The 27628-nt window shown below is 43.3% G+C and overlaps 1 protein-coding gene, 1 long non-coding RNA gene and 1 pseudogene across 3 annotated transcripts in view; 2 read left to right on the top strand and 1 right to left on the bottom strand.

Moving 5' to 3' along the window:
- HSD17B2 (hydroxysteroid 17-beta dehydrogenase 2) overlaps window positions 1-27628 on the top strand; it is an 85597-nt gene that overhangs the window by 27645 nt on the left and 30324 nt on the right. The gene's annotated exons all lie outside the window — the stretch shown is intronic.
- On the bottom strand, window positions 1064-16924 carry LOC122421658. Its single transcript, XR_006263550.1, has 3 exons — window positions 16804-16924; window positions 7011-7098; window positions 1064-1344 (listed from the first exon to the last, which is right to left on the bottom strand). It is a non-coding gene; the product is annotated as an uncharacterized LOC122421658 (long non-coding RNA).
- Window positions 25318-25801, top strand: LOC122421657 (annotated as a pseudogene).

The raw sequence follows: 27628 nt of genomic DNA, 5'->3' as shown, positions 1-27628 counted from the left end.
CCGCCAGGCATCTCTGTCCACGGAATTCTCCAGGCAAGAATGTTGCAGAAACCAGTACTCAAGAAACCAAGCACCACACTCAGAGTTGCAAAACTTAGGTTTATTATGCCGGTGGGCCGGGAGGAGTTAACACTCTAAAATCTGAGCCCTGAACAAAGGGATTACAGAATTTTAATACCTGGACAGGCATGATTAAGCAGGTTTGTAGGGGCTTGGTGATTGCAAACAGCAGGACAAAGGTAAGTGAGATAAGCTCCAGTTCCTTGTATTGTGAGTCCTCACTTTCTGAGAATACGTGACCTACGTGATCCAGACTTTGCAAGGAGCAAGTTGAGTTACAGAGGCAGAAGGAGCAGGAGGTTATGTAAAATTTTAACTTTTCCTCTTCATTCTCCCCTCTTGATGCTTCTGTCACTCATTGTAGAAAGCATGATCTCAGGTTTTGGTAGGACATTCAGAGCTCCCCATTGTTTAGGGGGCTATATTGAACTATTACCATTTGTAACTTTATGGATTCAATCTGAGAGGTTATGAACTGGGTAATAGCATTGAGAATACAAGGGCCAAACAAGAGTGCTGCAAAGAACATGAAGAGAGGACTGGTTAATGGGAGAAGCCACGACGCCCAGCTCCAGATACTCTTCCAATTACCCCAGGAATTTACTAGTTCCTCTCCCCTTTCCATGAATCATTGCCTTAGCTGTTGGGCCATGTCCCTGACTATTCCTGATTGGTTTACATAAAAGCAGCATTCTTCATTCAAGAACAGGCAGAGTCCTCCCTTTTTAACTGTCAGTAGGTCTGCTCCTGCTGCTAAGTCACTTCAGTCGTGTCCGACTCTGTGCGACCCCATAGACAGCAGCCCACCAGGCTCTGCCATCCCTGGATTCTCCAGGCAAGAACACTGGAGTGGGTTGCCATTTCCTTATCTAATGCATGAAAGTGAAAAGTGAAAGTGGAGTTGCTCAGTCATGTCCGACTCCTAGCCACCCCAAGGACTGCAGCCTACCAGGCTCCTCCATCCACAGGATTTTCCAGGCAAGAGTACTGGAGTGGGTCTAGCCCTCTTTTATTCTGTAAAAAATCATCTCAGCCAGGGTTGACAATGAAAATCCATCGATATTTTGATAGCCAGATCCTCAAGCTTCCACTGTGTGTTGTCTAGTCAGCTTCCGGCGTGACTAGAGCAGGGCTCAGCGTCCTTCCTGGGTGAGGGTCTTTGTCTTTGGAACTGGACCTTGAGGAGGCTTTTGGGGCCCCGAACTGCTTTCCAGGTGTCTTTATCACAGGAAGCTGCTGCCTTCTTGACTCTGGTGTGGTGGATCCACGGGATGTCACCTGTAACTTTAGCAGCAGTACGGGTTGCCAGGATGAGCGTGTGAAGGCCTGTCCAAACTGGCTGAAGTGGTTCATGTTTTCAGTCTTTAACCCATATCTCATCTCCTGGCTGATAGGGGTGAACCCAATTGTTCAAGGGAATGGGTGTTCTTTCTAAGGTTTCTCAGGCAATATGGCGGAAGGCTTTCCCCAGGGCCTGGAGGTGTTGGAACATCTCCAGGTCAGCTAGCTGTTGGTGGTCTCACTTGAGCTTTTCTATCACTGGGGGTGGTCTCCCGTATAAGATCCCAAAGGGAGAATAGCCTGAGGACCTTGGGGTGCATTTATGGAGGGAGGGGAGAGTCCACAGAATGATAAGGTAGCTTGTTCCAGCACTGTCTGGGTGTTGGCCAGGGGATATTCTTGCCATACTACTACTTGGAGAAGGAAACTTAACAAGAAAGTTAAAGATATTTGGCCAAAAGATTAATATAAGTAGCTAAGCTGCTGGGGGGCTAGCCAGGAGAACTAGGTCCAGATATTGGTTTGTGACATTAGTGTTTCTCTAGAGAGTGAAGAGGAACTATAAAGCCTCTTGATGAAAGTGAAAGAGGAGAGTGGAAAAGTTGGTTTAAAGCTTAACATTCAGAAGACTAAGATCATGGCATCTGGTCCCATCACTTCATGGCAAATAGATGGGGAAACAGTGGAAACAGTGTCAGACTTTATTTTTTGGGGCTCCAAAATCACTACAGATGGTGACTGCAGCCATGAAATTAAAAGACACTTACTCCTTGGAAGGAAAGTTATGACCAACTTGGATAGCATATTAAAAAGCAGAGACATTACTTTGCCAACAAAGGTCCGTCTGGTCAAGGCTATGGTTTTTCCAGTGGTCATGTATGGATGTGAGAGTTGGACTGTGAAGAAAGCTGAGTGCCGAAAAATTGATGCTTTTGAACTGTGTTGTTTGAGAAGACTCTTGAGAGTCCCTTGGACTGCAAGGAGATCCAACCAGTCCATCCTAAAGGAGATCAGTCCTGGGTGTTCATTGGAAGGACTGATACTGAAGCTGAAACTCCAATACTTTGGCCACCTCATGTGACGAGCTGACTCATTGGAAAAGACCTGATGCTGGGAGGGATTGGGGACAGGAGGAGAGGGGGACGACAGAGGGTGAGATGGCTGGATGGCATCACCGACTCGATGGGCATGAGTTTGAGTAAACTCTGGGTGTTGGTGATGGACAGGGAGGCCTGGCGTGCTGCGATTCATGGGGTCGCAAAGAGTCGGACACGACTGAGCAACTGAACTGAACTGAACTGAACCGAGGTACAAGAAGATACAAGAATTTGGACTCATAAAAATCTTTACCTGAAAACATCTGACTATCTGAAGGCCTGTTTTTCTGTTTTTTTTTTTTTCCCCAGAGCACAGAGTGTCTTATTTTTCATTTCCACCTTGAACTGCTTTCAAGGGGGTGTTGAAGGTCAGCATCTTTCAGTGGTCATGATTTAATCTTTGTAGAGGCATCTGGCAAGGGCCAACTTTCAGTCAGCAGGGCCTCTTCATGCCACATATTTGACCATGTTCTGGGGGCATTTCATGGTCATTGTGTCCCTTGGGGCTGGGAAGGCTCATTCCCAGGTCTAACAAAGATTCTATTGACAGGCCACTCAATGTGTTGTCACTAGACCAGGCCTTGTATGTAGCAAAAGTCTCTGGACCATACCTGTCTTACTTGCCTCTTGGTCCAGGAAAATATTTTCTCTTATTGCTTCTTCCCATATTTAGAGTCACATTATTACAATTATTGATCTCGTATGGAATTGCATATCAGCATTTTACCACAGGCTCAGTCACACATTTGGTAATGTAAAGCTGTAATCTTCTGAAACAAGCTACATAGAAAATAATATAGCTAACAGTTATTAGTAAGGTCACCAGCAAGAATTTAAGTCAAGAACTTTCATTGGGTATAGCCCAGTATACCCCAGGTCATCTGACTCAGTTAAATGATTATAGCCAAGTGTTAATCTCCTGGTTGTACATCATGGAGCATATGACCTTTATCCAAAAATTGGTTACTGAGATAAGCTTTGAAAACAATCTTAGAGGGTCCTTTTTAATAACTTACTTAAACCTTTTAGCAATATAACATAACAAGAAACTATCTTGGAAATGAGTCTTAGTAGGCACAGGCCTTAATTAACAAAACTAGAACTTAATATTCAGTGAAACATAATTTTTTTCTTTTTGGAGAACTCATTGTAAGGGCATTAACACTGTAGCCAGGGAAGGCTTTAACCCATCAAATAAAAATGAGGTCCGTCAGGGAGCTGGGAAAAGCCAAGCAGCCATCTTGGATTTCCCATAGCCTTGGCTCTTTGATTTTCAGCTGTTGTTCAACCATTCTTAATTTCCTGATTTAGGAGCAGACTATTAACATGTTTTAAGGACATCAGGATAGCAAAAGTCTTATTGTGAGGGGTTATTTTTTTTGTAGAAGCAGAATGAGCTTTGTCTACATGTACCATAATCTTAAATAATGTTTATTTACTTTACCAAAAAGTTTATTTACTTTAACAAAAACATTTTAAAAACAAATATAAATCACTTAAAGACAAAGAAATTCATAATCTATTATCAAAAGTTGCATTCTAAGAAAACTTTTTTCTCTAAACAGAGAGAAAACCAAATTTTAGTCTGGTACCAGCCTATTATTAATAACAAAATTTGTTTATCTGTTTAATCTTAGAAAGTCTTTTCCATAAATCTTGAAGAACTAGCAGTATTCTTCTAAAGGCATGAGAGTAAAACCATAGAAGGCATGTTTAAAATCTGATTCTATTGCAATTAACAAAGAAACCTGATCATTGTTGTGATATGTAACGCTTTAATATGATAACTAGAATTATAATTGACCATATTTTATCAGGGAATATCAGATCTATATGAATTTAACATAATTTTAAGATATCTATATTAGTAACATCAACCATACAGTATAATCAGAAAAGATTTATCACCACTTCAACAGTACTTTTCATGTAATTTACCACATCTAATGAACCCAGGTATCTTCATCGCTCTTTGGGATGTCTCAAGGGCCCTCAGAAGCATCCCAAATTTAGCTAGACGTCAAGTTATTTAGGAAGTTTTGTCGATAAATGTCAAAGGGTTTATAACACTCAGTCAGGTAGGATCATATAAGTTACTGCAAAATAATAGTTATTCACTTAGCCAAAGTTAACAAAAGATTTCAAAGGTAAATATATAACAGATCAATTAAGAGGTAAAGAAACTTAAATCTATAATTAAAAGCAGTTCAACATCTGAAGAAAGCATGTCCTCTTAACAGAGAGAAACGCCAAATTTAAGGTTTTGCATCAATTTACTTTAAACTCATTTCAGTTCAGTTCAGTTCAGTCGCTCAGCTGTGTCCGACTCTTTGTGACTCCATGAATCGCAGCACGCCAGGCCTCCCTGTCCATCACCAACACCCAGAGTTTACTCAAACTCATGCCCATCGAGTCAGTGATGCCATCCAGCCATCTCATCTTCTGTTGTCCCCTTCTCTTCCTGCCCCCAATCCCTCCCAGCATCAGGTCTTTTCAAATGAGTCAGCTCGTCACATGAGGTGGCCAAAGTATTGGAGTTTCAGCTTCAGCATCAGTCCTTCCAATGAACACCCAGGACTGATCTCCTTCAGGATGGACTGGTTGGATCTCCTTGCAGTCCAAGGGACTCTCAAGAGTCTTCTCCAACACCACAGTTCAAAAGCATCAATTTTTCAGCACTCAGCTTTCTTCACAGTCCAACTCTCACATCCATACATGACCACTGGAAAAACCATAGCCTTGACCAGACGGACCTTTGTTGGCAAAGTAATGTCTCTGCTTTTTAATATGCTATCCAAGTTGGTCATAACTTTCCTTCCAAGGAGTAAGTGTCTTTTAATTTCATGGCTGCAGTCACCATCTGCAGTGATTTTGGAGCCCCAAAAAATAAAGTCTGACACTGTTTCCACTGTTTCCCCATCTATTTGCCATGAAGTGATGGGACCAGATGCCATGATCTTAGTTTTCTGAATGTTGAGCTTTAAGCCAACTTTTTCACTCTCCTCTTTCACTTTCATCAAGAGGCTTTTTAGTTCTTCACTTTCTGCCATAAGGGTGGTGTCATCTACATATCTGAGGTTATCGATATTTCTCCTGGCGATCTTGATTCCAGCTTGTGCTTCTTCCAGCCCAGCGTTTCTCATGATGTACTCTGCATAGAAGTTAAATAAGCAGGGTGACAATAAACAGCCTTGACGTACTCCTTTCCCTATTTGGAACCAATCCATTGTTCCATGTCCAGTTCTAACTGTTGCTTCCTGACCTGCATATAGGTTTCTCAAGAGTTGGGTCAGGTGGTCTGGTATTCCCATCTTTTTCAGAATTTTCCACAATTTATTGTGATCCACACAGTCAAAGGCTTTGGCATAGTCAATAAAGTAGAAATAGATGTTTTTCTGGAACTCTATTGCTTTTTTGATGATCCAGCAGATGTTGGCAATTTGATCTCTGGTTCCTCTGCCTTTTCTAAAACCAGCTTGAACATCTGGAAGTTCACGGTTCATGTATTGCTGAAGACTGGCTTGGAGAATTTTGAGGATTACTTTATTAGCGTGTGAGATGAGTGCAATTGTGCAGTAGTTTGAGCATTCTTTGGGATTGCCTTTCTTTGGGATTGGAATGAAAACTGACCTTTTCCAGTCCTGTGGCCTCTGCTGAGTTTTCCAAATTTGCTGGCATATTGAGTGCAGCACTTTCACAGCATCATCTTTCAGGTAAACTTAATTAAATTTATTTTAATCTTGACCAGTCAGTCCTAACCATGCACAAACTTTTTTTTTCAGGGTCACTTTCCACAAATCTTTTAATCACTTTTTGTAACAGCAACCTGTAAATCAGACCTACTTTCTTTTCCCTTTATAAAATGTAATTTTATTTTTTATATCTTCTTTATTAAAAACACACTTCCTATTTCCTTATTACATTAGGAAATGTTAATACTAGATATTTAATATTGAATATTTCCAAGTTTATGTGAATCTGAAATTTATTTAGATTAATTTTTTTTTGTATTTAGAATTGTTTGATTTGTAAGTGCTTGCTTTTCTTTAGGCCAATTAAATGAGAACTCATTTACAACTTTAACAATATTATCAGAAAAAAACAAAAGACATACGCTGAGACATACATAAATCCAGACAGACAGACTGACAGAGATCTGACAGCTTTCTGTTTGAGGTTTAAAATATCTCTTTGACTCCCCCTTTGTTTTCTTTGCTTGAAGTTCTAATTTGCCAAAGGCTGAGGTCTCAGGCAAAGTTGGTTGTGTATTTCAAGGACATGGAAAGGGTTAACTTCAATCTTTTTCCTGGGCAGGCCTTTTAACAAGCTAGCTGTTTTTAATTGTATATTCAAAAAGAGTTGGTTTTGCAGTTTCCAAAAAGAAAAATTTCTCTCAGTCCATTCAATCAGTAGTCATGCACTCGCAATCGTTCAGAGGTTATCACAAAGCCTCCCTTCTCCCGAGTCCCCAGGCTTCCTTAACTGTTGCTGCCTTCCTGTGAGCCCCGAGGAAAGGCCAGTCTTCTACCTGTTGGGGTAGGACCTGGCTGGGGCCTGGCCCCGGGGCCTTACCTGATCCTGTGGCCTTTCCTGGTGAGTCGGTCCGTCCCTCCAATGAGTCCAGTCTGGGCTTGGCCGTCCAGAAAATCGGAACACCAGTCTGAAAGAGAACCCAGAATACTGTTAGGTGGCATACCTCCTCGTCCGTCTCAGGGCTCCTTTGCTGCAGCCTGGTTGAGCCACCAGTCCGGCTGCTCAACAGGCCAGCGTGATTGGAATCTCGCTGGGGCCTCCAGAAATGTTGCAGAAACCAGTGCTCAAGAAACCAAGCACCATAAGTGGAGAGTTGGAGAATTCCAGTTTTTCACACTGGCAGGCCCAGAGGAGTTAACACTCTAAGCTCTGAGCCCCAAACAAAGGGATTACAGAGTTTTTATACATGGACAGGCATGATTAAGTGGGTTTGTAGGGACTTGGTGATTGCAAAGAGCAGGACAAGAGTGAGTGAAATAAGCTCCAGTTCCTAGTATTGTGAGTCCCCACTTTCTGAGACCATATGACCTACGTGATCCAGACTTTGCAAGGAGCAAGCTGAGTTACAGAGGCAGAAGGAGCAGGAGGTTATGTAAAATTTTAACTTTTCCTCTTCAAGGACACTGGAGTGGATTGCCATGTCCTTCTCCAGGGGATCTTCCTGACCCAGGATTGAACCTGTGCCTCCTGCATTCTTTACTGCTGAGCCACCAGGGAATTAGGGGTTGCCTAACTCCCCAAAGGAATGTCACAGTTTACTCTTTAGATTTCAGCAACTGATCCCTTCCTTTGCCCCTTAGGCCTAGGATAGGGATCCTGACTTTTATGTGCCTGGGAGAATTTCACTGCCTTTTGACTCTTCTCACATCCATTACTGGCTTTCCTTCCAATCAGCCAATTTGCCATCTCTTTACCCAGGATATTTTGCCTTACAGAGCAGCAGATACAACAGATGCCACTATACTTCTAAGAAATGTTCACCCTAGGGTTAGTATTTGATTAAACACACATTTTACTAAATGACATCTCTTGGTCATGACTACCAGGTCTCCATGGTTTTTTTGTCTAACAATAACTTCATTTAATAATAAGTCAGCAACCAGGTGTTTCTAGAAATTTTTCCTAGCACAGGACTGGTCTGCACTGCAGGTACAGAAACACAAGGAGCCCACAGAGCCCATGAAGATCAGGGAGTTGTGACTTGAACCACAGAGAAAAGAAGCCAAGCCATAAAGCACGAAGAGCAGTGGAGATTTGGAAGAGGCACGTGTTCCAAACAGGCCAAGATTATCATAACCCTTGAGCAGAGTCCACAGAGGAGATGAGGGTTCATGGAAATCATCACCATCTTCCATTCTCCTGAATTAAAAACAATGACAGGAACTGCAAACTGAGACAACAAATATCAGCATAGCCAAACAATGATACATTTAGCAGGAATGGGTAAAGTCCATACTGCTAGCCTTGGACTTGGAGTTTCCCACCAGACTATAAGTGCCTAGAGGGCAGGGACTGGGTTGATCTCTGTCACCATTCTACCCCCAGTGTCCAGTCCTGTGTGGGGCAGAGAGAAGCTGAGTGAACTCGTGAGTGGGACTCTTTGGCTGGGGCTAGCTTCTAAAGGTGTGTGAATCAGCTCCGAGACTGAGCACAGAGAACGCTTCACTTGTGTGTCGTTGTCCCCTGGGGGAAGCTTCATCTCTGGCTGCAGCTGGGGAACCAACACAAAGACGGACATGGAGAGTCACCCACGGGCGGGGCATCCCCTTGGCACTAGGCAAGGAGGTTCTAGAAAGTATAACCATAGATAGAGGTTCACAGTTGAATTTAATCAAGCAGATAACTGAAGGGACTCAGACATCAGGGAAGGTCACCCTGCCTCATTAGGTCAAGATGTCACGTGCTTAAGCCCCTATGTTATCCCCTGTAGTAGGTCCATTCATGCCCTCCGGAGTGTGTTTGCAAATCCTCAAGTTCATCTTTCTCCAAGTGAAGGTGCAGTGTTGTTCTCCGCCCTGCTTTCCACCAAAACATACAAGAGCCCTGTCTCCTTAATCACTCACTCTCAAACCCACACCCTTCCACACACAAATCGTAGTAAGCTTTCCAGAAAATTCAGGTGTCTTCTGTCATAGCAGACTTGGTAGATATTAGACTGCCCTATTCTACTCTTTTTTATATCTTACTTTTTATTGAGCTATAAATTCATATACCATAAAATTCGCCCTTTCAAGTGTACAATGCAGTGGATTTTAGTATACTCATAAGGTCATCCAATTGTCACTACTATCTAAATCCCAATTGTCAATAACCCCCAAAAGAAAGCTGGGACCATTAGTAGACTGTTCTCTTCTGAAAAGGTCACTTAGTCATTTCTGCCAACTCGACCTGCCAGCTTGACCTCTCAACCTCCTGACATGTTGCTTTTCATCACCTCCACCTCTGTCTCTTTGGGGAATCACTCTTCTTCTCCACTAGTGTTTTTAGGTAGAAGGGAATAGTACAAGGCAGTGCTGTCCAATGGAAATATCATGGAAGCCACAAAAGTACTTTGTGGTAGCTCATTGGTAAAGAATCTGCCTAACAATGCAGAAGACACAAGAGATGTGGGTTTGATCCCTGGGTTGGGAAGATCCCTTGGAGGAGGAAATGGCAACCCACTCCTGTCTGGGAAAGAAAATCCCATAGACAGAGGAGCCTGGCAGGCTACATACAGTCCATGGGGTTGCAAAGAGTTGGACACGACAGAGTATGCACACATGCATGCTACATAAGTAATTTAGATTTTTATAGTAGTCACATTTAAAAAGAAATGAAAAAGAAATAGGTAAAACAAATGTTAATCATACATTTAACTTAATACAATATATTAAAAATCTTATCACTTCAATATGTAATCTGTGTAAAAGTTATTAATGAGGTGCTTTTCATTGTACCACATTTTTGGTGATTTGTTTACTTCCTTGAAGAAGACCTCTTCTTTAAGTCTGGTCCCTCCTTTCTGCCTCAATTACTCATCGCACGGCACTCATTTAGTTCCTCTGTAGCACTCAACCACAGTGCATCATTTTTTTAATATCATACAGGTAATGTCTATATCCCACACAGAACTGTAAACTTAGTGAGGATGGTGGTATAGTCTGAATTCTATTCTCCCCGAATTCATATGTTGAAACCCTAGTCCCCCTGCCCCCCACACTGTGACGGTGTTTGGAGATGGAGCCTTTGGGAGGTGACTAGGTTTAGATAAGTTCATGAGGGTGGGACCCTCATGGGATCAGTATCTTTATGAGAAGAGATTACCAGGTGGTCTAGTGGCTAATACTCTGCACTCCCAATGCAGGGGGTCCGGGTTCAATCCCTGGTCAGGGAACTAGGTCCTGCACGCTGCAACAAAGATGGAAGACCCTGTGTGCCATGACTAAGACCCAGTGGAGTCAAATAAACAAATAAAAAAAAATAAGAAGAGATGCCAGAGAGCTCTCTCCCTCTCTCTGTCATGTGAGGACACAGTGAAGAGGTCTGCAGTGGACTTCCTTGCAGAGGGCCAGGAAGATCGCTTTCACCAGAAGTTGCTCATGTTTGCACCCTGGTCTCTGATTTCTGCCCTCCAGAACTGTGGGAGAATGGATTTCCATGGTTGAAATACCATCCAGTCTATGCTATTTTGTTATGGCAGCCTGAGCTGACTAATACAGATGGAGTTCACATTTTCTTTTGTACTTAAAGATTGGTTTTTATTTCCTTTATTCCCAGTTGTTTCAAATTAATATTCTTCTTGGACATTATGGTTCCATGCCTTTCTTGGTGCTCACACAAGTGTATATACCTTCATAGTATCTCATGGGCTCTTTCATAATAAAGTTATCACAGTATACTTCCTCACAGGCAAATTAGCAATGCATCTTGGATATTCCTGTATGAATACTGATCTGTCTTTTCCTTTCCTTTCTTTTTTAAAATTAATAATTTTTATCGGAGCATAGTTGCTTTACAATATTTTGTTAGTTTCTACTGTACAGCAAAGTGAACCAGCTCTAAGCATACATATATCCCCTCTTTTTGGATTTCCCTCCCATTTAGGTCACCATAGAGCACTGAGTAGAACTATACAGTAAGTTCTCTATTTCATACACAGCACCAACAGTTTACATATGTCAGTCAGACAGGGATCACACTGATCTTCCTCACCAGTATATCCCAAGTGCCTAGCATAGTGCCTGGCACATAGTATGATCTCAGTAAAAACTTGGCAAATGAATGACTAAATAGATATTGATGTCAAAATCATTAAGGTGTAGCAATAGCTTCAATAGCTTAGACAAGCCACTTGGAATAGTGTCCCCTGGGAACTTTTATTTCTGGGAATTGTCACCAAAATGGGAGATGATCCCCTGGAAATGGGCCACACAACACCAATGAGATTTACTCATAGTGTTGTGCAGGCAACAAATGCTGAAACTTGATTCTCTTGTCTGTGAAATGGGGATAAATGGATTGACCCCAAGAGCCATGTGTTCATTCAACAAATACAGAGTTCCCAGGGTATGCCAGACACTGTCCTAGGGGCTAGAGATTCAACAGGTCACATAGCAAATGCCCTCTCTGAATTTGCATTTTATTGGGGGAGACAAATATTTAAAAATTAACATACCACTATGTCATACAATGTCAGATAGTGGTAGGAACAATGAAGAAAGTTACCAAGATATCCTAGTTTAAGGGGTGTAGCACAGTGTCTCAAATTGGTAGCCTTTTAAATGGCTTTATAAATGGTAGCCTTTTATATCACTCATTATTCAAAGTATGATTTACTACACAGTATCTAAAGTGACCCTTTCAAAATCAAAGTCAGTTCATGTCTTTTCTTTGTTTAAAGCTTTGTAATGCCTTTTCATCACACTTAGAGTAAAAGCCAAAGTCATCACCATGGTTTAAAGCAAGGTTTTGGGACTTCCCTGGTGGCCCAGTGGCTAAGACTCTGTGCTTCCAATGCAGGGGGACCAGGTTTGATCCTGGTCGGGGAACTAGATCACATATGCTGCAACTAAGAATTCGTATGCCACAATGAAGACCAGGCACTGCCAAATAAATAAATAAAGCAGGGTTTCTCTACCTTGGCACCATTGATACTGGGGTTGGATACTTCCTTGATGTGTCACTCTGTACACTGTAGGATACTAAAAATATCCTTAGACTCTGGCGTTTAGTGAGATACCAGTAGCACCCCACAACCATGACAGCCAAAAATGTCTGCAGATATTGTTAGATGTCCCCTGGAGTGGGGGCCAAATCACCCCAGGTGAGAACCATTGGCTTAATGGCCCCACATGAACTGGCCTTGAACCACTGCTCTGATTCACCTCCTGTTGTTCCCTTCCTCACTCATTCCCCTGTGGTCACAACGGCCTCCTTGTCCTTCCTCTAACAGTTATGTCCCTGAGAGCCTTCGCACCTACTCTTCCCTGGGCCTGAACAGTTTTCCCTGGGAAAACTGTTCAACTGCTCCTGCCCAGAGGTGCCTTCCCTGACCTCCGTGTAGAACCTGGCGTCTTCCTCTCTGGCCACAGCACTTGTTGTCTCTTAATGCCATATGCATCTGTCCGTGTGTTTATTGAATGTGTCCCATCTCCACCTATAACGTAAGGCCCATGGGACTGGCACTTGGATGGCCTTATGTACTGTGGGACCCTCAGGAACAGTGCATAGCACACAGCTGTTGTTGTTGTTTAGTTGTTAAGTCATGTCTGACTCTTTTGTGACCCCATTGACAGTAGCCCACTAGGCTCCTCTGTCCATGGCATTTCCCAGGCAAGAATACTGGAGTGGCTTGCCATTTCTTTCTCTGGGGGATCTTCCTGACCCAGGGATTGAACCCAAGTCTCCTGCATTGCAGGGAGATTCTTTGTCACTGAGCCACCTGGGAGCCTGCACAGCACATTGTAGGCACTTAATAAATAGCTTGATAAATAATAAATATTCTTAAAGAGATGGGAATATCAGACCACCTTACCTGCCTCCTGAGAAATCTGAATGCAGGTCAAGAAGCAACAGTTAGCACTGGATATGGAACAACAGACTGGTTCCAAATCGGGAAAGGAGTATGTCAAGGCTGTATATTGTTATGCTGCTTATTTAACTTTTATGCAGAGTACATCATGAGAAATGCCGGGCTGGATGAAGCACAAGCTGGAATCAAGATTGCCAGGAGAAATATCAATAACCTCAGATATGTAGATGACACCACCCTTATGGCAGAAAGTGAAGAGGAACGAAAGAGCCTCTTGATGAAAGTGAAAGAGGAGAGTGAAAAAGTTGGCTTAAAACTCAACATTCAGAAATTTAAGATCATGACATCTGGTTCCATCACTTCATGGCATATAGATGGGCAAACAATAGAAACAGTGAAAGACTTTATTTTGGGGGGCTCCAAAATCACTGCAGATGGTGATTGCAGCCACGAAATTAAAAGACTCTTGCTCCTTGGAAGAAAAGCTATGACCAACCTAGACAGCACATTGAAAAGCAGAGATACTACTTTGCCAACAAAGGCCTGTCTAGTCAAATCTATGGTTTTTCCAGTAGTCATGTATGGATGTGAGAATTGGACTATAAAGAAATCTGAGCACCAAAGAATTGATGCTTTTGAACTGTGGTGTGGGAGAAGACTCCTGAGAGTCCCTTGGACTGCAAGGAGATTCAATCAGTCCATCCTAAAGGAGATCAGTCCTGGGTGTTCATTGGAAGGACTGAGGCTGAAGCTGAAGCTCCAATACTTTGGCCACCTGATGTGAAGAACTGACTCATTTGAAAAGACCCTGATGCTGGGGAAGATTGAAGATGGGAGGAGAAGGGGATGACAGAGGATGAGATGGTTGGAAGGCATCACTGACTCAATGGACATGAGTTTGATTAAACTGCGGGAGTTGGTGATGGACAGGGAAGCCTGGCGTGCTGTAGTCCATGGGGTCACAAAGAGTCAGACATGACTGAGTGACTGAACTGAACTGAACAAATAGCTGTTAAAAAAAATAGCTGTTGAAAGAATGAACAAATGCATGCATATTAGAAGGATAGGCAGGAACACACAAGAGAGGCAAAGCAGGACATGTGTGGGATGTTGAAGAAACCAGCCTGACTAGATTACAAAGTAGAGCCTGATCTTGGGTTTGGCTGGGTGTGAACAAATTAAAGAAATTACTGAAACCCAAGCAGGATACTTCATCCATCACTTATCAGACAAGAGGGAGCCAGAGGAGGTTTGCAAGTCAGTGAGAGATATGGTGGTAAGGATGCAGTAGAAATTAGAACCCTGACTCCAAGTAGAAAACAATAGGATGAAAGCCTGGCTCCAACCAGAAAATAACACAATGCTTTGTGTGTGAGTGGGGATGGCAAATCCCTTCCCCTCTTGTGCTATCTCTGGTTGGTTAGGAGCGTGTGGTGGGGGAGTGGGTCCTGAGGGAGCGCGTGCTTTGATTGAATGAGGTCCATCAGAGGGGGGTGGTGGCAGGGACATCAAGGGTTCTGCACCTCTGTTGGGAGGTGTAAAGCCAGTGCAGAGAAAAAGAGAGTGAGCCGGGAAGTCAGGCAAGAAAAGGAAATTTATCGGAGGGAAAAGAGAGGGTGACTGGCTGTTAAGGAGAACCAGCATTCTCCCTTTCTGATGGAGTCCTTCTTACACCCCATCAACAAAAAAATTCTCTGAAAGGATGGTCACGTAGCCAGAGGTCTGTAATCTGGTGGTCTTGCAGCTTTGAGAAGACAGGCGCCAGTGAGATAACAGGATGCCATTTGGGCAACTGGGTCGGCCTCACAGATCACTGTGATTTATTCTTTGTTTGCGAAGTTGACATAACGAGCCATCTTATTGATGAGACCCCCTGTGGGCCCTTTCAGGAGGAACTAGGTCATTGGCGGTGATGGCTAATGGAAGAGAAAGAGAAATTCTGTAGATCACAGATCTCTTGGGTTTCTGGGCAGTATTTTAGTCCAGTTTGGCAGGTAGCATCTTGCACCACAAGATGTTAGAAGCAACCTAGAGTTTTTGGCTATGTGTTGGCAAGAAGGACATCCTGTCAGTCAAGAAGCACCTTTGCTGTGAAAGAGACTAACAAAGACATTTTTAAGAGAGCCCTTGGTAGATGAAATTATAGATAATGATAGGGAGGAGGAAGTGAGCCACCCTGGCATAATGGGGCAATTTAGTGGCATCTCCAGGTAGTTTTCCCTTCCTTGTGTAACGTTAATCTTAAGTAAATTTGCTTCTTAGATAGCAGTGTGCTATTTTTTTAATGGAGTTGCTTAACATGTTTTTACAAGTGTTACCTTGTTTGCAGCCTTTCTTATGAAATGAGTGGTTGGAACCTCTTTTTAAAAAACTCCACTAACCAAACCACATGAAAACAAATGAGGATGAACAAAAGAATCCAGCCTCCAAAAGGAATAATGGATGGCTCCAATTACTTAAAGTGAAAATCAGGCACACCTGATCTGCTGTTAGAAGCCAGAACAATGGTAGCTTCTGGGGTGGGGATTACTGGAGGAAGGCACTAGGGAGATTTCTGGTAAGCTAGTGAAACTCTGGGTCTGGATGTGGGTGCTGGCTGCATGAGTGGATTCACTATGTGAAAATTCATCAAAGTATAAAAAATCAAAAAATGAGGAAGTTTCCCTGTAATGTACATAACAGACTGGTAGTCTCAAAACTTATTGCCTTAAGTAACTCCATCAGGTGAAAGATACACCAGTCATTGGTCAACAAAGATTGGCTATGTTCAGTAGCCAATGGTGAGTAGGGAAAAAAACCTCTGTGCTTTAGAATCTAATGATTTTAATTGCACCTCTGCTCTTGTTAGTTTAGTGATGGTGGGAACTTTATATTCTTTGAAGCTTGGTTTCCTCACCTATAAAATCAGAATAAAAAATATACTTTCATGGGAGCCAACTGAAAGAGCTCCAAACGATTTAAGCTGGAATAATTTGAGCACTAAAATCAAGTATTGGATTATAACCCAAAGCATAAAATTAATATTCATGAGTCCATAAAGATAAAAACAAATTAATAAATGAGGGAAAAGAGACAAATCTCCCATGTACAAGAGTTCCAAATAATTTATGTAGGTATGAATACATAGAGGCTTCCTTCCAAAGAGTATAGTACGGAAGAGGGGGGTGGATAAAGAGTAACTTTATAGCGGAGAAATTTCCCCACTTTATTTCATCCAGGTGATCAAAGGCAACTTCAACATTCATGTCTTGTTGCTTGTTTGTACTCTTAATACAATGTGATGAAAATGGCACTGTACCTGTGATCTCCTTCCCCAAGCTCATAACCCCAGCCTGAACATAAGAAAGACATCAGACAAATTCCAACAGAGGGGCATCCTGCAATATACTTGACCATGCATGTGTGCAATATACTTGTACACACAGTCGTGTTCCACTCTCTGTGACCCCATGGGCTGTAGCCACCCAGCCCCCTGTGACCAGGGGATTTTCCAGGCAAGAATACTGGAGTGGGTCACCATTTCCTTCTCCAAGGGATCTTCCCAACCAGGGGTTCAAACCAGCGTCTCCTGCTTTGGAAGGCAGATTCTTTATCACTGATCCACCTAGGAAGCCCTGTATATTTGACCAGTACTCTTTAAAACCATCAAAGACATCAAAGGCAAGAAAAAGTCTGAGAAGAAGCCTAAGAGATATGATGACTAAATGTCCTGAATGCTGTGGGATGTTGAGAAGCGTTCATGGTTTCTGCATGTTGTTGTTCAGTTGCGGTCATGTCCAACTCTGTTTTACCCCATGAATCTTGTCTAGATCCTTAACTCACCTCTTTTTAATGGCTTCTGTGCTTGACTGAGGATTTCTGAAATTCTGGCCTTCTCAGCTGACTGAGCATCATCCCCGTCAGTACTGAGTTTCATGTCCAGTGTTTCTTAACTGGCATACCCTTAAGAGACATAATATGAAATTTTAAACAATTACAACATTATTTTCTGTAGCTTTTGAGGATATATACCCCTAACTTGGGGCTTCCCTGATGGCTCAGGGGTAAAGAATCTACCTGCCAATGCAGGAGACACGGGTTTGATCCCTGGGTCAGGAAGATTCTTTGGAGGAGGAAATGGTGACCCACTCCAGTATTCTTGCCTGGGAAACTTCATGGAGGGAGGAGCCTGGCAGGCCACAGTCCATGGGGTCACAAAAGAGTCAGACCTGACTGATTGACTAAGCAACAGCAAAAACAATCCCTAACTAAACAATCTGATGAGAGGCTGAGCTCAGCTAGCGTTTTTTGTCATGAGATGCTGGAAAGGAGGTGTAGATAGATATCAGTCTTAGGAGGACAGGCATGGGCACTGAATGGAAGTGAGCATTGGGAGAGAAGGTGTTGGTCCTGAGTAACTAGGAGAACAAGAAATTCCAGAAGGTGAAGCAGTTGGGGGCAATTGGTGATGAATTCTGGTTCAACTTGAAATTGCAGCAGGTAGAGTTCAGAAGAGGCATCAGGACTAGACTGTGGTCTGGAAATCCAGCCACTTGCTCAAACCCAGCAGAGCTACCTTGATTGGTTGCTTATTTTGCAAGACTAGGAGTTGCTTCCTTATATACCACTGAGAACAAACCCACTGCATTTTTCCATCCAGAAAATCAGCTGTAAGTCATTTGCACTGCTGCATGGATGATGGCATTCCACCCTGTGTGAAGGGAACGGGCATCACTGATGGAGACCCCTCTTAGGCAGAGAGCTTTCATCATTGGTGCCCCCATCCCCACCACTGCCAAGTGCTCAAGGAGACAATAAATGGATCATAGCAATAATAGAACATGAAAGAAGCAAATCTGGGGTCTGAGAGCCAGCTCTTTTTTGTTTTGTTTTCAGTTCACAAGAACATTTTATTATCCCTACGTTTTTAAAAAATTCATTTATTTTTAATCAAAGGATAATTGCTTTATAGTATTGGGTTGGTTTCTGCCAAACATCAACATGAATCAGCTATAGGTATACCTATGTCTCCTCCCTCTTGAACCTCGCTCAAACCTCCTTCCCCATTCCACCCCTCTAGGTGGTTCCAGAGCCTGGGTTTGAGTTACCTGAGTCACACGGTGGACTGCCATTGGCTATCTGTTTTACATATGGTAATGTACATTTCCATGTTACTCTGAGAGCCAACTCTTGCACATCCCAGCTGTGTAGCCTTGAATGAGTAATCTCTTGGCATCTCAGTTGCCCATCTTAACATAGGAATATCAATAGTACTGAAGAAATATTCATAAAGGTTTTTGCAGTCCAGGAAAAATTCATTTTCATTAAAAATTTGACATGAGGGCTTCCCTGGTAGCTCAGTGGTAAAGAATCCACTTGCCAATGCAAGATACACGGGTTCAATTCCTGGTCCGGGAAGATCCCACCTGCTGCAGAGCAATCAAGCTCTCGGGCCGCAACCACTGAAGCCTGCACGTCTAGAGCCTGTGTTTAGCAACAAGAGAAGCCACCACGATGAGAAGCCCTGTGTACCACAACTAGAGAGTCATCCCTACTCACCCAAACTAGAGAAAATCCTTCACAGCAATGAGGGCCCCACACAGCCAAAAAATAAAATTTAAAATTATTTTTAAAAATTGGCATGAAAGATCTAGCTAAGCTCTGTGATGACCTAGAAGGGGAGATGGAAGGTGGGGTTGGAGGGAGGCACAAGAGGCAGAAGATATGTATATATATGTAATTATGGCTGATTCGTGTTGTCGTAGGGGCTTCCCTGGTGGATCAGATGGTAAAGAATCAACCTGCCAATGCAGGAGGCACAGGTCCCATCCCTGAGTCAGGAAGATGCCCTAGAGAAGGGGATGGCAACCCACTCCAGTATTCTTGCCTGGAGAATCCAGTGGACAAAGGAGCCTGGTGGGCTACAGTCCATGGGGTTGCAAAGAGTTGGGCATGACGGAGCTACTAACACGCACTTTGTACAGCAGATACCAATACAACACTGTAAAGCAGTTAGCCTCCAATTAAGCAAAAAAAGATCTAGCTAATTCCCAGGGGTTCACCACCCAACATGACTATCTTTTTAGAGTGCCAAAGTCAACACAGGGGGTGTGTCAGTGGTATAACTGTCAAGTATTTTCTCTTCCTGGATTAGGAGCTGAGACTTGTACGGCTCTCAGGGAAGTATTAGGTTCCTGAGAGTTTTATTCTACGTGTCTACCACTTTATTATACCTTAATCTATTTTATAGGGACCAGGCAGAGTCAACATGAGGGTGGCAATTTGGAGTGCTTAAATTTCAAAGAAGGGAGGGGAAAGTCCTTTCCTCCCTAGTTTTCCACGGTTTTCCAGATAAATAACTCTAGACCCAGATGACCTTTGTAAGTGGGACAAAGTATGGCAGGTGTGTGGGGTTCAAAAGGCTGCAGAGGTGGGGTGGGTCACAGTGGCCAAGGCGGGTGGCATAGAGGCGCGCATGTGCAATAGGAAGCGGGAAACCTGGACCTGAGAGCATGGGGGGAGGGGGCGGGGGACTTGGAGCGGCAGGGGGCAGCTTTGGGATTCTCAGCTTCAGCACACTGGTTCCTCATGGGAACGCAGGCCCACAGCTGGCCCATCTTCTGGTTAATCAAGAGAAACCACCCATCTGGGTTTTCAGGTGAAACCCCTGGATTTTAGCCTTTGTTTAAATTTTTACGAAATACACTGTATTTCGTAAAATACACATATTCAGATAGTAAAACACACATTCAGATAGTATCCTCTTATTTGATACATGACAGGTCCTCCATTTGTGTTTATCTATTCCACTCAGTTCAGTCTCTCAGTCGTGTCTGACTCTTTGTGACCCCATGAATCGCAGCACGCCAGGCCTCCCTGTCCATCACCAACTCCCAGAGTTTACTCAAACTCATGTCCTCATGAGTTTACTCAAACTCAAAATCAAGTTGGTGATGCCATCCAGCCATCTCATCCTCTGTCATCCCCTTCTCCTCCTGCCCCCAACCCCTCCCAGCATCAGGGTCTTTTCCAATGAGTCAACTCTTTGCATGAGGTGGCCAAAGTACTGGAGTTTCAGCTTCAACATCAGTCCTTCCAATGAAGAGAAGTGAAATTCCACTATGAGAATGGGCCCTGGCACCTCTGAAGAGGCCCACCCCCTGCGAAACTCTGCTTTAAGCTGCTGTTGTTCAAAGACATTGACAAAGGGAGACTTTGAGGAGCTGTAGGGAAGCAGAGTCTAGGAGAGATGAGACCGCTGGCAGAAAGCACAGTATTTGGCCAATTCATCACCATGGTTAGAATGTCTGTGATGCTCTTCTGAGACAAGAACTCAAAATCCTTTTGGTTCTAGGAACCAGAAATAGCCAATGAAAGGAGAAGCATGGATTTAAACAGAAACACAGTTGCTATTTATTTAACACCTGGATGGCAACTGCCATGTGGTTGCAATTACTCTAGGATATAAAATCATTTAATCTTTCGGACAATCTTATGAGGCAGGTCCTAGTATCATCTCACTTTATAGATGAGGAAACTGAGGCACAGAGAGGTAAATTGACTGGCCAAAGTCACACAGCTTGTAAGTAGCAGAGCCAGGATTTGGACCCAGGTAACCTGGCTCTAAAATCCGGGCTCTCATCATGTCTTTCTCTCTGCTGCATTTTTATAGGGAGAATTCTATCTAGTAGTGAAAAATGATGATTTATGCTTTTGCAGATGGTGGAAATAGCTAAAACTGGTTTATATAATACTAATATAAGAATTAGTTGTCAAAAATATGTGTGCTATAATTATAGTTGTTAAAGAACAGTGTATAGGAAAAAAAGACTAGAAGGAAAAGCAAGAAAGTTATAAAACTTATGCTAGATTGGTGATGTTATGGGTAACTTCTTTTGTTTATCCTGATGTTGCTCTTAAAGTTTTATTACTTATATGATGTTTTAACACTGTCTAGAAATTGGTAGCTCAGGGGTAAAGAACCTACCTGCCAATGCAGATGTGGGTTTGATTCCTGAGAGGAGATACCCTGCAGAAGGAAGTGATAACCCATTCCTCCTCTATTCTTGCCATGGACAGAGGAACGTGGCAGGAGCCTTCCAGTCCATGGGGTTGCAGAGTCGGACACAACTGAGCGACTAAACAACAATAACAACAACAACAAAGAAACCATTTACAGGGTTGCAAATTCTTCCCTCTTCATCCTTTTCTGAATGCAGCTTCCAAGTAGCCAGCTTGTGTCCAAGAGCACATGCTATTAATTCTTAACAGGTGTGTTTCATTCAGGGGACCTAGCCTTGAAGAACTCCAGAACTTGAATTATTCACAACTTGCTGACGACTTGACCCAACAAATGATGAGATATGTTTCTGTTCACCAGCTAATCTGGTGCCCCCAAGCGGCAATAGCATAAATCCACTTACAGTTAGCCCACCAGCTCAGAAACTATATGATTCTTAACTCTTCTGAATTAAAGTGAGTCACATTTCTGTTTTTCACACAAATTGAGAGGCTTTATTAATATTTTAGAATAAATCATAATTTCACATTCACTCCAGTTTTGCAAAAACGAGACTCTAGTATTCATTGCTTGCTCCAAGCTGATAATTTTCCAGGCCAGTGGAGACAGAATGATCTCAAAGGGCACAGCTTAAAACCACCTCCAGCATTACCTCCACCCTCTCTTGGGGTAGGCATCCAACTCAACAGGTGTTTGTTAGGACTTAGAGGCTAGGAACCCTCTATACTAGTGACATAAGACTCTCTGCATTTTTAAGGCATTAAGGCCAGTGCCCTCTTAAATGCCCATTTAGCCAACACATGCTTTTTGTGTGTGTGTAATTTTTTGGCTGTGCTGTATGGAATGTTGGATCTTATTTCCACCACCAGGGATCAAACTCTCTCTCCCTGGATTGGAAGTGTAGAGTCTTAACCACTGGACTGCTGGAGAAGTCCCTAAAACACGCCTTTTATTGATCACCTACTATATGCTAAGCCCTGTGCTCTGGAAGAATAGAATATTTTATACTCCAGATGTTTATAAATCAACCCCTGCCTGGGTTTCAACCTCCCTCTGACATGTCCAGCTAAATGACTTAACCCTTCTGTGTTTCAGTTTCCTCCTTTGTGGAGTGATGATAGGAAAATGACTTATCTCCCAGGGTGGGTGGAGTTAATGTGTGTGAAGCTGGATGGGTCTTGGTAAGCATTCAAGTCATACTAGGTTTGATAATTTTCAGAGTCTTGTGGTTTAGTTGCTCAGTTGGGTCCGACTCTTTATGACCCTATGGACTATAGCCTACCAGGCTCCTCTGTCATGGGATTTTCCAGGCAAGAATACTGGAGTGGGTTGCCATTTCCTTCTCCAAGGGATCATCCTGACCCAGGGATTGAACCTGAGTATCCTGCATTGCAGGCGAATTCTTTACCAACTGAGCTACTGATGGGTAAATTATGAAACAGTTTGCCTTTTCACAAAGTGTTAGTTGCTCAGTTGTGTCCGACTCTTTGTGTCTAAGCTCATGGACTGTAGCTTGCCAGGTTCCTCTGTCCATGGAATTCTTCGGGCAAGAATACTGGAGTGGGTTGCCATTCCCTTCTCCAGGGGATCTTCCCGACCCAGGGATCAAACTTGGGTCTCCTGTATTGCAGGCAGATTCTTTACCATTTGAGCCACCAGGGAAAGGAGCTTTCACAAAGGCCCCTGCCTTGTCTTTGGGTTTCTGGAGTGCACAAGGGTTACTCTACCTTGACAGGGAGTGGCTCCCAGCTGCCTACATTCTCAAGGCCCGCTGGCCCCTATACGGCCCTAAGGCACCAGGGTTAGCATAGCCTGATCTTTCACACTGCAGATCAGAAATGATGTCTGGGTTATAGCCACAATACTGGTAACAGTCATGTATGATATGCTGGGCTTTGTGCAGAACATTCTCTGTCTTGTTGACTTCCAAGGTCAGCCTAGGAGGGAGGAACCGTTATAACCCCACTTCCCAGATGAATAAGTGGAGGCTCTGCACTACTTTATGTAATGTTACCCTAGGCTCAGACGTGAGGGAGGCAGAATCAAGCAGGCTGAGTCTTAACTGAGATATTTAGCTATGAGTAGAGGTGAACTTCCCATCTACCAAGATCATGCATGTAAACACCTAAAATTCAGGAAGAATGTCATGTACCTAGTATTATTGTTTTTTTTTTTTTTTTAAAGATCTATTATAGTAATTCCAGGCACTGTTAAGCACATCACAAATGATAACTGATGTAGGCACCATTATCAAGCCCATTTCAGAGATGAGGAAGCTGAGGCACAGAGAGGTTAAATAACTTGAGCAGGGTTGCAGAGATGGGGGCTAGGTTCACAATCAAGTCCAATTTACCTCGATTCATGGACCTAACATTCTAGGTTCCTAGGCAATATTATTCTTTACAGCATTGGACCTTACTTTCACCACCAGTTCAGTTCAGTTCAGTCACTCAGTCACGTCTGACTCTTTGTGATCCCATGGACTGCAGCACGCAGACCTCCCTGTCCATCACCAACTGCCAGAGTTTGCTCAAACTCATGTCCATTGAGTTGGTGATGCCATCCAACCATCTCATCCTCTGTCATCCCCTTCTCCTCCTTCCTTCAATCTTTCTCAGCATCAGGGTCTTTTCCAATGACTCAGTTCTTTGCATCTGGTGGCCGACGTATTGGAGCTTCAGCTTCAGCATCAGTCCTTCCAATGAATATTCAGGACTGATTTGCTTAAGGATTGACTGGTTTGATCTCCTTGCAGTCAAGGGACTCTCAAGAGTCTTAGCCAACACCACAGTTCAAAAGCATCAATTCTTCAGTGCTCAGCTTTCTTTATAGTCCAGCTCTCACACCCATACATGACTACTGGAAAAACCATAGCTTTGACTAGATGGACATTTGTCAGCAAAGTAATGTCTCTGCTTTTCAATGTGCTGTCTAGGTTGGTATAACTTTTCTTCCATGGACCAAGTGTCTTTTGATTTCAACGCTGCAGTCATCATCTGCAGTGATTTTGGAGCCCCCCAAAAGTCTCTCACTGTTTCCATTGTTTCCCCATCTAGTTGCCATGAAGTGATGGGACCGGATGCTATGATCGTAGTTTTCTGAAAGTTGAGTTTTGAGTCCACTTTTTCACTCTCCTCTTTTACTTTCATCAAGATGCTCTTTAGTTCACCACCAGATACATCCACAACTGAGCATCGTTTCCACTTTGGCCCAGCCTCTTCATTCTTTCTGGGGCTATTAGTAATTGCCCTCCATGCTTCCCCAGTAGCGTATCAGACACCTTGGGGGTGCTTATCTTCCAGTGTCTTATCTTTTCGCCTTTTCATACTGTTCATGGGGTTCTTGCAGTAAGAGTACAAGGGTGGTTTGCCGTTTCCTCCTCCAGTGGACCACGTTTTGTCAGAACCATTCATTATGACCTATCTTGGGTGGCCTTGCATGGCATGGCTCATAGTTTCATTGAGTTATGCAAGCCTCTTCACCATGACAAGACTGTGATCCATGAAGGGGTTTTAAAAATTAATTAATTAATTAACTTTGGCTGCATCAGGTCTTAGTTGAGGCACGTGGGAGCTTTGCTGTGTCATAGAGGATCTTTTGCTGCAGTGCACAGATTCTCTAGTCATGGCCCACAGGCTTTGTTGCTCTGCAGTATGTGGGACCTTAGCTCCCTGACCAGGGATTGAACCTGCAACCCTTGCATTGCAAGATGTATTCTTAACCACTGGATCACTAGGGAAGTCCCTCCAGGGAGGTGTTGTCAGCTTTAAAGTCAGATATCTTTTCTAATGACTTGCATATTGATCCCTGAGTTGATGGTCAGTGTGCTCTCTGATTTCCTGAACTTTATGATTTTTAGGGGCATGCCTGACTGTAGCCCCCAGCTGCTGACAAGGCAGGTCCTTCAGGGTTTACAGGAAAGGCCAGCTGGCACAGCCAATGTGAATATGATCTCTCATCTTTAGAGCTGGAGAGACTCAGTAATTGTTACACATTTATTCTGGTATGGCTCAAAGGGCGAGTTTATGTCCACGATGTCTTCATCTTAAAATTTCAGATATCTCTGTTTTGTACTTGTGGATAGAAACCAACTTTTCTAGAGTCCATAATACACTCCAAGTGAGTGGGGTAGACTCCCATCTCAAATTCTGAGATTTTTGCCCCCATCCCCACGTTCTGCTGACGCCCAGCCCTGCATCACAGGAAGTGGGGGCCCCACCCCGTAACGACAGGGACCGGAAGTGAACCATTGCTGGGGCACAGGGTGTGGGCGAAGACCACGGTTGGGAAAGTGTGTCTCAGCTTAGCATTTTGGATTAGGCTCCATAGTCCCCAACATGGAAGAAACTTATATCGATACTCTGACCTTGAAAAGCTGTTACAATGCCCTTATGATAAAAACCACCAGATCAGGGCCTACAGGTTTCCTTATCAACTTATCAAGTGCTGAAAGAATCATCCTGATGTCGCAGACAAACTGGAGACTTGTCCCTTCAACGCCTTCAGTTTCCTCGGGCTGAAATCAGTCATCATATCTTGAGCTGTGATGACAAAAGCTGTATTGAGCAGGATGTAGTCAACCAAACCAGGAACCTTGGACGAGAGACTGGCTGAGAGCACATGGCAGTGCCCTCCTTGCCATGAAGACTGGGATAAAGATTTGTGGGAACAGACCAGCACCCCATTTGGGGCACAGCCAACTTCTGTGGTGCTGCAAGCAACATAGTTATGGAACATAAGAGTAACCTGGCTTCAGGCATGCATGTTCCCAAGCCTCTGTCATATGTTCTGCCATGGAAAAACAATGGCAATGCACAGTAACAATATTAATTAAATGTCAGACCCTGGAAGACTCTTGCTTCTTCCTGCTACAGTGGGTTCTTCGCTTTTTTCTCCTAAGCTAATTATAGCAGGATAAACTGTCTGTGACTTTCAAACTGACAAGTACTTCTCCCTGCCCCTTTGAGTCCTTACTCATCTGATGCAAGAAAGAAGCCTCATGCTCAGAAGAACTGTTTCAAAGAAACCATCATTGTGGATAGCTTGATAATTTGGTTAAGTGACTGCATCCCATGATCAGAATTCATATTCCGTTCCACATTAATGAAACAGAATTATCTAAATTAACCTTAAGTTTAGTTCATTTCAGTCACTCAGTCGAGTCTGACTCTTTGTGACCCCATGGACTGCAGCACACAAGGCCTCCCTGTCCATCACCAACTTGCAGAGCTTTCTCACACTCATGTCCATCGAGTCGGTGATACCATCCAACCATCTCACCCTCTGTCGTCCCCTTCTCTTCCTGCCTTCAATCTTTCCCAGCATCAGGGTCTTTTCCAGTGAGTCAGCTCTTCACATCAGTTGGCCAAAGTATTGGAGTTTCAGCTTCAGCATCAGTCCTTCCAATGCATATTCAGGACTGATCTCCTTTAGGATGCACTGGTTGGATCTCCTTGCAGTCCAAGGGACTCTCAAGAGTCTTCTCCAACACCACAGTTCAAAAGCATCAATTCTTCAGTGCTCAGCTTTCTTTATAGTCCAGCTTTCACATCCATACAAGACAAGTGGAAAAAACTGTAGCTCTGACTAGATGGAAATTTGTTGGCAAAGTAATGTCTCTGCTTTTCAATGTGCTGTCTAGGTTGGTCATAGCTTTTCTTCCAAGGAGCAAGCATCTTTTAATTTCATGGCTGCAGTCATCATCTGCAGTGATTTTGGAGCCCCCCAAAATAAAGCCTCTCACTGTTTCCATTGTTTCCCCATCTAGTTGCCATGAAGTGATGGGACCAGATGCCATGAGTTTAGTTTTTTGAGTGTTGAATTTTAAGCCAACTTTTTCACTCTCATTTTCCACTTTCATCAAGAGGCTCTTTAGTTCTTCTTCGCTTTCTGCCATAAGGGTGGTGTCATCTGCATATCTGAGGTTATTGATATTTCTCCCAGCAATCTTGATTCCAGCTTGTGCTTCATCCAGCCCAGTGTTTTTCATGATGTACACTGCATGTAAGTTAAATAAGCATGGTGACAATATACAGCCTTCATATACTCCTTTCCCTGTTTGGAACCAATCCATTGTTCCATGTCCAGTTCTAACTGTTGCTTCTTGACCTGCATACAGATTTCTCAGGAGGAAGGTCAGGTGGTCTGATATTCCCATCTCTTTAAGAATTTTCCACAGTTTGTTGTGATCCACACAAAGACTTTGGCATAGTCAATAAAGCAGAAATAGATGTTTTTCTGGAACTCTCTTGCTTTTTATATGATCCTACAGATGTTGGCAATTTGACCTCTGGTTCCTCTGCCTTTTCTAAAACCAGTTTGAACATCTGGAAGTTCACAGTTCACATATTGTTAAAGCCTGGCTTGGAGAATTTTGAGCATTACTTTGCTAGTGTGTGAGATGAGTGCAACTGTGTGGTGGTTTGAGTATTCTTTGGCATTGCCTTTCTTAGATTTTGGAATGAAAACTGACATTTTCCAGTTCTATGGCCACTGCTGAGTTTTCCAAATTTGCTGGCATATTGAGTGCAACACTTTCACAGCATCATCTTTTAGGATTTGAAATAGCTCAACTGGGATTCCATCACCTCCACTAGCTTTGTTCATAGTGATGCTTCCTAAGGCCCACTTGACTTCGCATTCCAGGAT

Source organism: Cervus canadensis, chromosome 18 (genome assembly GCF_019320065.1).
Source record: "Cervus canadensis isolate Bull #8, Minnesota chromosome 18, ASM1932006v1, whole genome shotgun sequence".
In the NCBI taxonomy this organism is placed as follows: Eukaryota; Metazoa; Chordata; class Mammalia; order Artiodactyla; family Cervidae; genus Cervus; species Cervus canadensis.
The sequence above is the reverse complement of the archived record's forward strand: the minus strand, read 5'-3'. Positions and strand labels throughout refer to the sequence as shown.